This window comes from Chiloscyllium plagiosum, chromosome 7 (genome assembly GCF_004010195.1).
Source record: "Chiloscyllium plagiosum isolate BGI_BamShark_2017 chromosome 7, ASM401019v2, whole genome shotgun sequence".
Classification (NCBI taxonomy): Eukaryota; Metazoa; Chordata; class Chondrichthyes; order Orectolobiformes; family Hemiscylliidae; genus Chiloscyllium; species Chiloscyllium plagiosum.
Genome location: NC_057716.1, coordinates 85996347 through 86011318, shown reverse-complemented (window position 1 = coordinate 86011318; position 14972 = coordinate 85996347). Strand labels below are relative to the sequence as shown.

General features: G+C 40.5%; 1 protein-coding gene across 6 annotated transcripts in view; it reads right to left on the bottom strand.

The window, feature by feature from the left end:
- Window positions 1-14972, bottom strand: part of lypd6b (LY6/PLAUR domain containing 6B) — a 181949-nt gene that overhangs the window by 58948 nt on the left and 108029 nt on the right. Inside the window, exon 1 of one of the 6 annotated variants that reach the window (XM_043694143.1) lies at window positions 2876-2899. The exons of the other annotated variants lie outside the window; for them this stretch is intronic. The gene's annotated coding sequence lies outside the window, so the exon portion shown is untranslated. Of the gene's footprint in view, window positions 1-2875; window positions 2900-14972 lie in introns of those variants that run through there. 6 annotated transcript variants of the gene reach the window in all.

The window sequence follows — 14972 nt, the reverse complement described above, 5'->3', positions numbered from 1 at the left end:
ACTTTCTGCTTTATTGGCCATGCTGTTAGAGAGAACACCACAATAGGTCAAGTGTTATAAGGAAAAGGCAGGAAAATAGAGTTGAGGATTATCAGATCAGCCATGATCACATTGAATGGCACAGCAGACTCACTGCGCTGAATGGTTCACGTCTGCTCCTCCATCTTAGAACTTCCATGATGCTAAATGTTCATGTACAGGCATTCAATGGCAGGGCTTGTTACAATCCTTGATATCCGACTCTATCGAGTGGGCTATCCTGCCATCATTTGTGAGTGATGTGAATGCTGACTGCTCACATTACTAACGACCTGTTCCGTCTCTGATGTACGCCACGTTGGAACCGTGACAATGGATACAATCACAACAGGGGTTATCATCACTGTGTCTATGGTTCAATGAAGGCACACAGAAACGGAGGAGGATCTAATGCACAGCAAGTCCCAAAACAGCAACAACCTCCAGCAACTGCCACACAGCCTCCACATGTAGAAGTTATAGCAGAAAGTCTACTCTGGAACAGGAGGAGATACAGGAGGACCAGAGTCAGTTGTCCTCTATACCATTTCCTAAAAGTAAACAAGTTGCATTACTACTGCAGTCAGAGGATTGCCTGGGACAGCATCACAGATTTGTTTCATCTCTTGGAGTGGATTGTGCAATCTGAAAGGGTGAGTGTCCACCCTAACCGTGTGCAAGACAAGGTGACAGCTGCACTAAATTCTCAAGCAACTGGCTGTTTCCAAGGATCCATGGTGACTCGTGTGGTGTCTCAATCCTCACAGGATAAAAGAATCATGGGATAAATGCTTGACAGAATCATAGTATCCCTACAATGTGGAAAGCAGGCCATTCAGCCCTTCAAGTCCACATTGACTCTCTGAAGAAAATCCCAACCAGGCTAAGTTTTATTGCTCATCATCATTTTCTATCTCTCCACCACTGGCAGTCATACTTCTAGCTGTCTAAGTGCTATGGCCTAGAATTCCTGAGGAGAAAGTGAGGTCTGCAGATGCTGGAGATCAGAGCTGGAAATGTGTTGCTGGAAAAGCGCAGCAGGTCAGGCAGCATCCAGGGAACAGGAGAATCGACGTTTCGGGCATAAGCCCTTCTTCAGGAATTCCTGAATTCCTGACCAAATCTTCTCAGCTTTCTTACCTGGTCTTTTCATATTTAAGAGTCTTTAAAACTTTCCAAGTTGACCAAACTCTTGGTCACCAGTCCTATTATTTTGTTACGTGTTTCAGTGTCAAATTTTGTTTAGTACTGTTCCCATAAACAATTTGGGGATTTATTACCATGTCGATGTTGCTGTATAGACACAATTTCCTATTATTTTCATTTACTTGGAGTAAAAATGCAGAGAGAACCCTTAGGCCCTCCTCAAAATACATCTCATGAACATGTTTCCTGTGAAAACTCTTCCACCTGAAGAAGTCTTTCATATTTAAAGGTGCAAATTAAACATGAGTTGTTATTATTACCAGTTCACAAAAAAAAACGTTTTTTGCAAAATACAAATCTTCGGAATCATTTATTTTTCTTTATGCAGACTCTCCCTCTTTATGGGCATTTAAACGGGCATTGGATAGGCATATGGAGGATAGTGGGCTAGTGTAGGTTAGGTGGGCTTGGATCGGCGCAACATCGAGGGCCAAAGGGCCTGTACTGCGCTGTATTTTTCTATGTTCTATGCATGTATAATGCAAAGTTAAATTAGGCAAGAAAATAAACATTTACTATTACTTATTACAGGTACACTATTCTTTATCTGCAATACTTGGGGCCAGTTGTTTTTCAGAATTCGAAATTTTTCAGATTTCGGAATAAATGACATTTCACAGTGAAATTTAAAAACAATTGTCTAACAGCAGATGCACGTGTGAATAGTATGAGCGCTGAGACGCAATTGACACCTGCCAGTGCTGGGCCACACCGCCATTTCACATCTGAGTGACGGGGTTCAAGTAGGTGTGGCGTTGGGTCACCTGTTAGCACGCCAAAGTGACGCTCCACACTCCATGAAAAGTTTCGGATTTTGGAGCTTTTCAGATTTCAGAATTTCAGATAAAGGATTGTGTACCTGTGATAAGCTGAAACTTTATTGCTGGAACAGCACAGCAGGTCAGGCAGCATCTAGGGAACAGAAGATTCGACGTTTCGGGCACATGCCCTTCTTCAGGAATGTGCCCGAAGGGCATGTGCCCAAAACGTCGAATCTCCTGTTCCCTGGATGCTGCCTGACCTGCTGTGCTGTTCCAGCAATAAAGTTTCAACCCTGTACCTGTGATAAGCAATGTCAAATGTCATCTCACATGCTGCTAATGGGGCAATGCAGTATATATGTTAAGTAAAATGCTTAAAATGAAAGGAACAATACTGAATTAACAGATTTCTTTGCAGATTGTTACTCAGAGAATTTCAAATCCATTTGTTCTGATAGATATAATAGGTGTCCAATTTGTTACATGTAATTATGACCCCTAAGGACATGGCACGTCTTTCACAAACAGATTTTCCAAAGCAGCAGTTTGAGTGATATTGGAGGAGGACTAAATACATAAACAGTGCCATGGAAAACTTTTAATATCTACCAGGTACACATTTACAGCAACACCTCTGACACAGCAGCACTCCTTCAGTAGAATTAGAATTAGAATTAGGTTTATTGTCACAAGTACTCACGTTATAAAAGAACAGCAGTACAGTGAACAGTGTACAATGTCACCAACACAGTGCCATCTTCACTACAAAGTATCTAGTTACAAATCTGCAGTACAAAAATATAGAGGAAAATAAAGAAAACTAACCCTACACTACATTACAGATATACATATTATTTAAGAAAATAAGAAATAAAACTTAAAAAACAAACCTGACAGTTTTTCTACAAAGGCTTCCATGTGGTCTGCCCAGGCTCTACCGGTTCTCAATCAGTAACCAACTTCTCTCCAGGCCACTGGCTGTCCCCAGACCATTCCAGGCCATTGGCTGTCCCCGCTCCATTCCAGGAGAAAGTGAGGACTGCAGATGCTGGAGATCAGAGCTGAAAATGTGTTGCTGGAAAAGCGCAGCAGGTCAGGCAGCATCCAAGGAGCAGGAGAATCGATGTTTCTGGCATGAGTCCTTCTTCAGGGCTCATGCCCGAAACGTCGATTCTCCTGCTCCTTGGATGCTGCCTGACCTGCTACGCTTTTCCAGCAACACATTTTTAGCCCCACTCCATTCCAGGCCACTGGCTGTCCCTGCTCCATTTCAGGTCACTGGCTGTCCCCACTCCATTCCGGGCCGCTGGCTGTCTCCGCTCCAGCTCCAGGCCACTGGCTGTCCCCACTCCATTCCGGGCTGATGGCTGTCCCCACACCTGCTCCAGATCACCATCCGTCCGCCCTTACTCTGAGCCCATTGGCCACTCCATGCTCCAGGCTGTTAGCAGCTCTTACTCTGCTCTGGCCTGTTAGCTGCCGTCCTGCTGTGCTCCAGGTGACAGAAGGCAGGAAAGGAAAAAGACAGATGAGAAAAAAAAGAAACAATAGAAAGAGAAAAAAGGGGACAAAGAAAAAGAACGGATGGAGCCCATGAACTCTGGCTGCAGTGTCCTACTTTGCCACCACTTTGGATTAAGCTAGTAATTCTACCTTTAGTACTACACTACAGTATTCGCCTAGTTTAAGTACTTAAACAATTCCAGTGGAGTTTGAAACCATAAATTCTGGCTCAGAGATGAGAATGTTACCATGAAGATTATATTGTGCATCAGGCTTGTTCCTTAAAGCAATCTCCCAGTCTGATCATTAGAGGCACAGCAAGCTAGTTTGGCTTCCTCATGTAATAACTATACTTTCATTTGAAAACCTGGCTAACCGCTGGTCGGGGGATCACAGCTAAGTCTGATTCAGTCTTTATGCAATTGCCAAGCTTCCAGCGAACAGTGATCAAAGTGGGAACGATTATTATTTTTGGATGAGCTCAACCCTCTGCCCTCTCGGATGGGCAGAATGATTGCACAAACCTAACAAACTGGGATTTTGTCTGGCTAATATTTGTCTCTCGACCAACATTATTAAAACATTATCTGCACTTTGTCTCACTGCTATTTGCAGGATTGTATCATGCACAAAATAGCTGTGTTTTCTAAGTTTCAACTGTGACTGCATTTAAACACATTGCAGTGGCTCTAAGGCACTTTGAGGAGTGCTGCAGTCATTGTGACAGCCATAATATATCCAAGTTCTTGCTTTACTGCTTGATATTCTCAATTCATGGTAATGCTTCAACCATTGTTTTGGCTGGGATCAACTAAGAAATAAACTGAAATGACTAGTTTCAAACACTTTGTTCATCTTAAAAGACAGGTAGATTCATCACAGAAACCAAAAAAAAGTCTGTTTAATTGATCTACAATCGATAAATCAGCTGAACAAGAAACCACGGGTTTACGAGAAGGAAAAGGTCCATCGAAACTTGTAAAGCAAGACTTCCGCTGGCTTCAGCATGTTATCTCAGTTTTCTGCTGTAGCTCGAAGGATCACATCTCATTGAATTACAGGATCCTAATTTGTAATAAACAGAGAGCTGTAAAAATAATTCCACACAATTACAGAGGAAATACTCTTGCCCTTGTTAGTTACTTGATAATACATCCCCTGCTGTGAAACAATGCCAAGTGTATTGCCTGAACTGTCTGAGACAATTTAATCACAGTACTTTGCAGACTCGTGAGATAACAGCCCAATTTACTGTGCCAAATTTATGTTAGAGTGACAACTTGGGTAGAACTGATGACCAACTCTGAACTCATGGACTTGATAAATAAAAACTCTAAAAGATTGCAAGTGTTGAAACTATAGGAGAAAAACATTGGAAATAGTCTCTTAAATCTGAAACAGAAACAGAAATTGTTGCTGAAACTTAGCCGGTCTGGCAGAGTTAACATTTTGAGTCCAGCAGCTCTTCATCAGAATTGCTATCAGAAATAGTCTGTAGGTTCCAATCAGTATTGAGGTGTAACAGGTTTTTTTGTTCACTCGTGGGGCATTCCCATGGCGAGCTGGCTGGCATTTTATTATCTGCTACAGATGCACTCATCCATGCCTGTGTCACTCCTAAAATTAACAATGCCAACATACCTTCCACATACTGCCCTCAATAGACTTGGGGTCACCCAAAACTCTACTGTGAGTGATTGGACTTGGTGCAAGTGTGATTCACCTCCCCTGTGCTAGCTGACCGACATTGATAACCAGTGAAACAACATGTTAACTTTAAAAATCTCATATTTCTTTTAAAATCCCTCAAGAGTCTAACCCTGCCCTCTCTCTATTATCTGTTCTAGGCTGACAACACTCTGAGTTTGCTGTATTCAATCAATTCTGGCCTTGGGCTCTGGAATTTTTGCCTTTAGCCATTTCATTTCTCTATCTCACTCTTCTCTTTTAAGACACTCCTTAGGACCTAACTTGCTTTAATAAGAAATGTTGCAGGAGGGAAGGATGACAGTCTTTCCTTCTTTAGAGAGTTTGCTGAAGGATCAGTTAATTGAGGTCTATAAAATCTTGAACGGTTTCAAATGGTTGGATATATGTTTCTCTTGTGGGAAAAACATAAATAAAGGCCATCAACACATCCGCTGAGAAAATACAGCGAATTCAGAAGGAACTACTACATTCAAAGTAAGAAGAGAATATGAAACTCATGACCACAGAGAGTGGTTGAAGTGAGTAGTATAGTTGCCTTTCAAGAGAAGCTAGACAAGGTTTAATGGATATCATTGGTCACGTAAATTTCTTTGGAGGTAATGCTTGAATGAAGATTTGCAAGTTTCAAACACTGTTCTTTCTTGCTTCCTTTAACTCTAAGTACGCACTTTATGAGTCCCAAGAGAATATGAGCACTCAATATCTGTTGTGTATTGTCAGGCAAACAGCAGCAAGAATACTATGAGAGGAATTACTGATTGCAAATCTGATTGCAGATTTTCACGTCTGGTCCAAAATGCCAACTGGCTTTATTGAATTTGGAATATATGAATCAGCTCACTCTTCCACTGGAAGGGAAGAGAAAAGAAATCACAAATCAAACCGGGATTGAGCCAAAACATAGTTCTGTGCTGAAAGCCATTTATTCCAGTTTTAAAATATCAACAGTAGTCATGATTTAGAGATGCCAGTGTTGGACTAGGGTGTACAAAGTTAAAAATCACACAACACCAGGTTATAGTCCAACAGGTTTAATTGGAAGCACACTAGCTTTTGGAGCGCCGCTTTTTCATCAGGTGGTTGTGGACAAAACCACCTGTTGAAGGAACGATGCTCCAAAAGCTAGTGTGCTTCCAATTAAACCTGTTGGACTATAACCTGGTGTTGTGTGATTTTTAACTTTGTACACCCTAGTCCAACACAAGAAGGGCGCATGTCTGAAACGTCGATTCTCCTGCTCCTTGGATGCTGCCTGACCTGCTGCACTTTTCCAGCAACACATTTTCAGCTCTGATCTCTGATCTCCAGTCCTCACTTTCTCCTATAACCTGGTGTTGTGTGATTTTTAACTTAAAATATCAAAGCACTAGTGGCAATCAACTGATCTGATTGGGGATGATTAGGTTGATTGGATGAGAAGCTTAATGTACAGATGAAGGAAAATATTTCAGGGATGTTCAAAACAATTTACTGGCATTTACCTGTGACAAAGGAATAAAATGGAGGTTGTTAACATACCACAATGGATGTGATTTAAAACCACAACATAGACTTCTGCAAAATTTATTGCTATTTTAAGAAACATGTATTTCATTACCAGTAACAATATATAAAAGCCTAGTTGAAAGTTACGAGCTTATAAATTTATTGATGCCGCACTTGCATTACTGGCGTAAAACAACAGATATAGCGGGTAACCTTTTGAACTGTTGCAAAATGGAAGCGCATGACTCACGCTATTGGTGAAGACTTCTCTGTGGCATCCAGGACACATACCTGAAAAAGTCGTTAAGCTCCAACTTTGCAGGTATAACGGGACAAATGTCTCTTGAAGTGCGTCTTCTAAAAACTCAACACACAATGTTGGGACGGTAGCAGTTAGGGGTAATCTGATCATAATACAACTCACACAATTGTGTTTTAGGGGTAATGTTTTCTAATTTATTCTTGCAGGGGTTTTGGCATTGCTGGCTAGACCGGTATCTGTAATGCATTTCTACCAGCCTTCAAATGGACACTGAGTTCACCTTCTTGAATCACTGCAGTCCATGTGGTGTAGATATACCAGTACGCAATTAGGAAGGGAGTTCCAGGATGTTGATGTAGGGACAATGAAGGGTAACAATAAAATTCAAAGTCAGGGCAGTGTGGCTTAGAGGAGAACTTGCAATGCTTGTGGTTCCCAAATATCTGTTCCCCTTGTCGTTCTTAGTTGTAAAGGTCAAGGCTTTGGAATAAGCTGTAAAAGGAGCCTGAGCAATTTGCTGAACTACTTCTTGTAGATGATACACAATGGTGCCTCTGTATATCGGTGATGGCAGGACTGAATGTTGAAGGTAATGCATGGGGTGCCAATCACACGGATGGCTTTGTGCTGCGAGATGTCAAGCATCTTGAGTATTTTTGGAACTGCTGTCATTCAGGTAAGTGGAGACTACACGATCGCACTCCTGATTTCTGTTTTGAAGATGGTGGACAGACTCTGGGGAGTCAGGAGGTGAGTTACATGCTGCAGTACTGAGCCATAGAGCTCAAACAGCTGGTCCAGTTCAATGTCTGCCCACTCCTATCTGGTGCTAGGAGGAACACACCCATGCCAGCCACCTTTTCCATTCCTCATATGACCACTTTTGATTTTGTCTGATTGAACATTCCAGTGCCTTTTCCTCAGGTCATCCACAGAATCCTGCATGTAATTGGCCGATTTCTGATTACCAATCTTTGCCTTAAACATACTCAAAAATTGAACTGTCATCATGTTCTGTAGTAAAGAATTCTAAAGGTTCAAAACCCTCGAAGTTAAAAAAAATTCTCCTCATCTTGAAACAGAATAGCATCTCTCTTACTTTTAAATTGTGTCCCTTAGTTCTAGAGACCTCAGTGAGTTCCTCAGAGTAATGCCCTAGACCCAACCAGCTTCAATCAATACATCAATAACAGACATTTTATCATCAGCTCAGATAATTGCATTATGTTCTACACCATTTGTAGAACTCCACATACTGAGAAACCCAAATGTAGTAACACTTGGAAGGTATCCAGGCTTGGGCTGACACATTGAAAGTAAATTTGCGTCACAAAAATGATAGGCAATAACCATCTCCAATGAGAGACTCAAACTATTATCTTGATATTCAATGGCACCATCTATCTGAATTTCCCCCATTAACAATATCATGAGGGTTACTATTGATCAGAAACTGAACTTGACTAGCCATAAAATAACGCGGCTGCAACAGCAAGTCAGAGATACGAATCCTGCAGCGTATTACATACCTCTTGACTCTCCAAAGCCTGACAACCATCTAGGAGGCACAAGTTAGGAGTGGTATACTCCTGACTGGATGAGTGCAACTGCAACAATATTCAAGGAGCTTGTCATTGTCCAGGACAAAGTAGTCACCTTGTTTGGACAGCATATCCAGAAACATTCATTCCCTGCACCACTGACATCCAGTAGCAGTAATGTGTATCATCTAGAAGATGCAGAAATTCACCAAAGCTCCTTAAACAGCAGCTTCCAAACCCACAACACTACTATTAGAAAGACAATGACAGCAAATACATGAGGTGACCACTACCTGCAAGTTCCTCTTCAAGACACTCACCATCCTGACTTGAAAATACATCACTGTTACCTCACTGTAGTTGGGTCAATATCCTGGAACTCCCTCCTTAATGGCATAGTAGGAACACCAAATGAAATGTAGAAGGCCAAGAAGGTGCCACCTTCTCAAGGGCAAATAGGGATGGGCAATAAATGTTGACTCAGCCAGTGAATACCACATCCCATGAATAAATAAACAAAAAGGATTTTAGGTAGATATTCAGATAAGGTAATGTGAGATTCTGCTAGGTTAGATAGTTAGGTAGCTATAGTATAAGTACTTAGATAAGTAGGTAACCTTAGGGTATGAACATAGGAACTTAGGTTAGGTTGTTGGTTAGATGGTAGTTCCAAGTAAATAAGTAGCTAAGTGGATGAGTTCTTCTTCGTGTGGCACTTTGAGAGCTGAAGGATTGTACAAAATGACAAGTCGGCAAAATTAGCTCCTGGGTGTATGACAATCGGAATGATGGAAGAACGGAAGTCAAACAATGGAAAAACAGTGCAATTGTGGCTCATTTGCAAAGAATAGTTAAGCAAAATCAGTGGTTTTTCTAAGCATTTGAGAATCTACCTGCTGGTGGCCAAGATTACATATTACAGTAGTTGTGTGTGGCTACCTGATGTCTCAATATGTTAAAGAGCAATTTAACATTAAAGAGCAGGAGGTTGGGAAAATACAATTACAAAGTCAGTCAGATATTCAACAAAAAGCCTTGAAGTATTTCTAAAGCAATTTCTTCTGTGTTTAGCTTTCTTTGGCAAATTTGTTTCCCTTAACTAAACTGTTCTTCCTCACCTCACATTTCTCCTGATATTGTGTGTTGTTTGGCTGTAGCCCATGATGAAAGAGAATAGCTGTGAAGATAGAGGATATCTCGAACATGCACGATTCCGTATCACTGATTCGTGCTTGTTTCTAAAACTGTTTCATTTCCCTCATTATTTCAACTTTCCACCAGGCAGCAGACAGACAGGAGCCATGATCCCACAAAATGATTTATCTTGGAAACAATCCTTCATGTTAATATTGTTTAAATCTAGTTTCAATCTGACTTCCTGTATGTCTACAGCTCACGTACAGCACATCAGCAGAAGTTAAATCATTCATTTTCAACTGGAAGATTGCATTGATATATAGGTGTACACATGGGCAACAGAAAACAACAAATAAAAGATGCACCCAGACAAAGAATTTTCCTTCTTTTCCCAACACATAATATACTTTAAACATTCTTTCCACAGTCATCTTTAAATTACAGTTACAAATCACACAGCACCAGGTTATAGTCCAACAGGTTTGTTTGGAAGCACTAGCTTTCAGAGCGCCGCTCTGGGTGGTTGTGGAAGACACAATTGTAAGACACAGAATTTATAGTAAAAGTTTACAGTGTGATGTAACTGAAATTATACATTGAAAAATATTTGTTAAGTCTATCATCTGGTAAAATGATCATGATAGCTTCACTTCCTTCATATGTAAATCACAAAACCCTTTTTAAAAGTTACACTCTCAGGTTAACTGTAACAATTGGTGTCAGTGCAGATGTTGAGATGTTGAAGGTGTTTAAATTACAGTGAGTGTGATGTGTTTTTTATGTGTCCCCTGTTGTTGATAAAAACAAATCAGCATCAGTATAAAGTTGGGTTTATCACTAATATTTGAAATATAATAAAAGTGATATAAGGGGATAGAAAAACAAATCAGAAACAAGTCATGGAACAAAATATTATGTATTTATCTTTGCACAAATCTTTGTGATCATTGACCAGCTTTGCTGCTATCAGTGTTTTTCAAAAGAACCATTCTAAATATATTTCAATTTACTTAAGTAGATCTCTATAATCATACTTATAGAAATAAAATATTTTAAGCTCAAGTCTACATTTTTGCATATCCCTGATAATCTTGCCTCTCCTTGGTAATCAATAACCTATCTACCTCTGCCTTAAACATATTTTAAAATTCTGCATCCACATCCTTTTGAGGAAGGAAATTCCAATGACTCAACCCTCAGAGAAAATAATGTTTCTTCATAAACAAAAACTAACGTTGCTGGAAAAGCTCACCAGGTCTGGCAGCATTTGTGAAGAGAAGTCAAAGTTAATGTTTCGGGCCTGGTGACCCCTTCTCAGAACCGGAGCCGAAGCGTAGGTCAGTAAGGACTAGGGTTTTTGTTAATCATTTGATTTGGATTTAATTTATTCACATGTAAGAGGTGAATTTACATGTAAGAACACGGGACCTCCCCTAATTTGCACAGATATGAACGGGTTAAGAATTGCTGGTGACTTAGACCTGATTGCAGAGGCCAACCTGAAAATAATAACAAATCCAATTCACACTTGCTGAGAACCAGTGAAAAATATTGTTTTACGTGTTAACCAGACAAATCACATCTTACATAAGTACATCAGGGTAATGTAACAGAATGCAGAAAATAATGTTACAGCTACAGAGAAGGTGCAGAGAAAGATCAACTCCAATATACAGGAGATCCATTCATAGCCTTGAGTATAGGAGTTGGGACGTCATGATGCAGCTGTACAAGACATTGATTAAGCCACATTTGGAGCATTGCATGCAGTTCTGGTCACCCAACTATAGAAAGGATATTGTTAAACTAGGAACAGTGCAGAAAAGATTTACTAGGAAGATTTGAATTATAAGGAGAGGTTGGATAGGCTGGGGCTTTTTTTTCCCTGGAACGTTGGAGACTGAGGGGTAACCTTATAGAGGTTTATAAAATCATGAGAGGCAGAGATAAGGTAGAGAGCCAACAACTTTTCCCCATGGTAGAAGGGTCTAAAACTAGAAGGCATGGATTTAAGGTGAGAGGGAAGAGATACAAAAGATCCAGAGGGATAATTCTTTCAGAGGGTGGTGAGTGTCTGAAATGTGCTGCCAGAAGTAGTTGTGGAGATGAATAATATTTCATCATCTAAGAAACATGCAGACAGGTACAGTGCATTGGATAGATATGGAGGGCTTGGGCCAAATGCAGGCAAATGGGACTAGTTTAATTGAGAAAGCTGGGTGGTGTAGGCAAGTTGGGCCATGACTCTATAAGTCTGTTTCTATTGCAGAACCCCATCAGGGCTGTTCAAACCATTAAAGTTTATTTCACGAGAGTAGTAAGGACAAGAGTACAATACAACAGGACTACTGTCAAACAAGATATGGGCAGTCATGTTTTTGTTCAGCTAACATTTACAGAGAATAGAGGAAAAGGGTCAGGGAAACATTGAAGGCTACAGTAGGTCATCTTTGCGATGAAAAGCAATAGGGATCAGAACCATGAGATCAAAAAAGCACCAAAGTTGCAAACATCTGTTATATGACTGTTCATGGATTTATTCCAGGAAGCCCAGAATAAACAATGAAGGTGAGCCAATAAAAAGAGTCAATTTCCCACTGAGAAAACAGATCCTACGGATCTTAGCAAGTTACAGAATTCTAATGATTTCAACAACTGTATGAGGAAATTCTTCAGGAAGTGAGAACAATGCCTATCACTACCCAATCTGCCCTGCACGATGCCAAGCAGAAGTGCTAATAAAGCAAACTTCAGAACAAAAGCAAATATTACAGAAATGTGAGTGATGATTCAGCAATTGGAAGTACACAATTGTGTGTTGCAACTCTATTTATGGCTCCCAGTTGTGGAGTGTCATAGTTTAAATTAATTGGACACTAATTAATTCAATGCTGATTGCTCAAAAGTAATGCTCGAATAAAGCATTTGACCTTCACAATAGAGTTAGTCTCAATAAAGTTCCCTTGTATATTAACATCCCTTGACATTACGTTCAGCTGTATTTAATATGGACATTGCTCAAAGCTTATAAATGTACTAAATGAAGTCCCCATGGGGTATACTGAGTCCTGGAGCTTCAGATTAAATCCACAGAAAGCTGTCCAAAGACTCAGTGTATAGATACATTGCTGGTGGGGTATAGACAGAAATAAATTGTGCAGGTGATGAGTTTCATTCTCAAACTGTGCTGGCATAACAGAGCTTGGCTTGCCAAGATTGTAAAAAAGCAAGAATCAGAGATGAGTCGAACTTCAACTCCTGTTAAAAACTAAATTTGTGACCAGAACAAGTGAAGGCAGGATCATGCTCAGTTGCAATAGTCTGCTTCCAAATCCTATTGACATTCAACATGAGGAACATGATGAGACAAAGATATTGAGGGTTTCCAGGTAGCTTCAGAACCATGTCCAAACAGAACAAGGGGTCTCCCCAAGTTTGCACGGATATGAACAGGTTAAGAACTGCTGGCGGTTTTAGAGCTGATTGCAGAGATCAATCTGAAAATAATAATTTCTTCTGGGCTTTCCATTCTTAGAGATCCCAGACCCAATCTGTGATCTTTGCAGCCGGGATGACTCCCAATAGCTTTAAAAACAGTGGGTGAGACATGGATACAGACGTCATGCTCCTTTTTCCAACTAGGTAAAAGTGAGGACTGCAGATGTTGGAGATTAGAGTCAAGATTAGAGTGGTGCTGGAAAAGCACAACAGGTCAGGCAGCATCCGAGGAGCAGGAAAAATCGACATTTCGGGCAGGATTCCTGATTAGATTCGATTCCCTACAGTGTGGAAACAGGCCCTATGGCCTAACAAGTCCACACTGACCCTCCAAAGAGTAATCCACTCAGACTCATTCTCCTATCCTATTACAGTAAATTTACCCCTGACTAATACACCTAACAAGTCCCTGAACACTGTGGACAATTTAGCATAGCCAATTCACCTAACCTGCACATCTTTGGACTGTGGGAGAAAACCAAAATCATGAGGAACATAATAGGATAAATAGACAAGATCTTTTCCTTGGGGTGGGGGAATTCAGAACCAGAGGGCATAGGTCTAGGGTGAAAGTGGAAAGATATAAAAGGGACCTAAGGGGTGACCTTTTCACTCAGAGGGTGATACTTGCATGGAAAGAGCTGCCAGAGGAAGTGGTGAAGGCTGGTACAATTACAGATAAAAGGCATCAAGATGGCTAGATGAATAGGAAAGAGGTATATGGGCCAAATGCTCGCAAATGGGATTGAATTAGGGTAGGATAACTGGTCAGCATGGATGAGTTGGACTGAAGCGTCTGTTTCCATGCTGTACATTTCTATGACTCTAATACAATTTTCACTGATAAGAGACAGGGCTTAAATTACACAGGCACAAAGCATGCAGCGTAGGAGTCACATTGTATGGAGGAGGCTTAAACAGTCTTGATGTGGATAAGCTCTGTTTAATGTCATGATATAAAGTTATCTGAATCTTCAGACATTAAAAATGCAGCAGCTTTCAGTTAGAACAAATAAACTGGCCACTGGAGTGTACTGACATGTGATATAATTTAAATAAAAGCCTCATTATCATCTCTTCCTGCAGTTTCATTTGACTTTTTAGTTGAAATTTCCAAAAGATGTTATTATAATTAAGTCTATTATTTGTGCTCAACTGAGTTTCAAAGGGTCCAACACTTCTTACCTCAACAGAGAGGGCTGAGTTCACATTTTGATAGACAGTTTAATGAGATTATGAAAGGATCAATTGTTTTGAAGTAGTTATTGAATAGAAGTTCAGTTTTTTCTTAATACACTCTACTCATTTTAGGGGATTCTAAATTTTGGAATAGGTTTCACAAGAGAGTTTTTCCTCTCTATATCAAGTTTATATAAGCTATATATGAGATTATTCGGTGTTTAACTTTTCTCAAGTCAAGAGGTCAGCCCAGATTGGATAGTGGGTGAGCAGTTCTGGAGAAATAGAGTGGCATGAAATGGTAATGGAGTGCTTCTTATAAAATTGGGCTGAAGTCTCAGAGAACAGATTACAGAGGAGGAAGTGTTGGATGTCTTGAAACAGTTAAAAGTGGATAAATCCCCAGGACCTGATCAGGTGTACCCGAGAACTCTGTGGGAAGTTAGAGAAGTGATTCCTGGGCAACTTGCTGAGATAGTTGTATCATCGATAGTCACAGGTGAGGTGCCGGAAGACTGGAGGTTGGCAAACGTGGTGCCACTGTTTAAGAAGGGCGGTAAAGATAAGCCAGAGAACTATAGACCGGTGAGCCTGACCTCGGTGGTGGGCAGGTTGTTGGAGGGAATCCTGAGGGACAGGATGTACATGTATTTGGAAAGGCAAGGACTGATT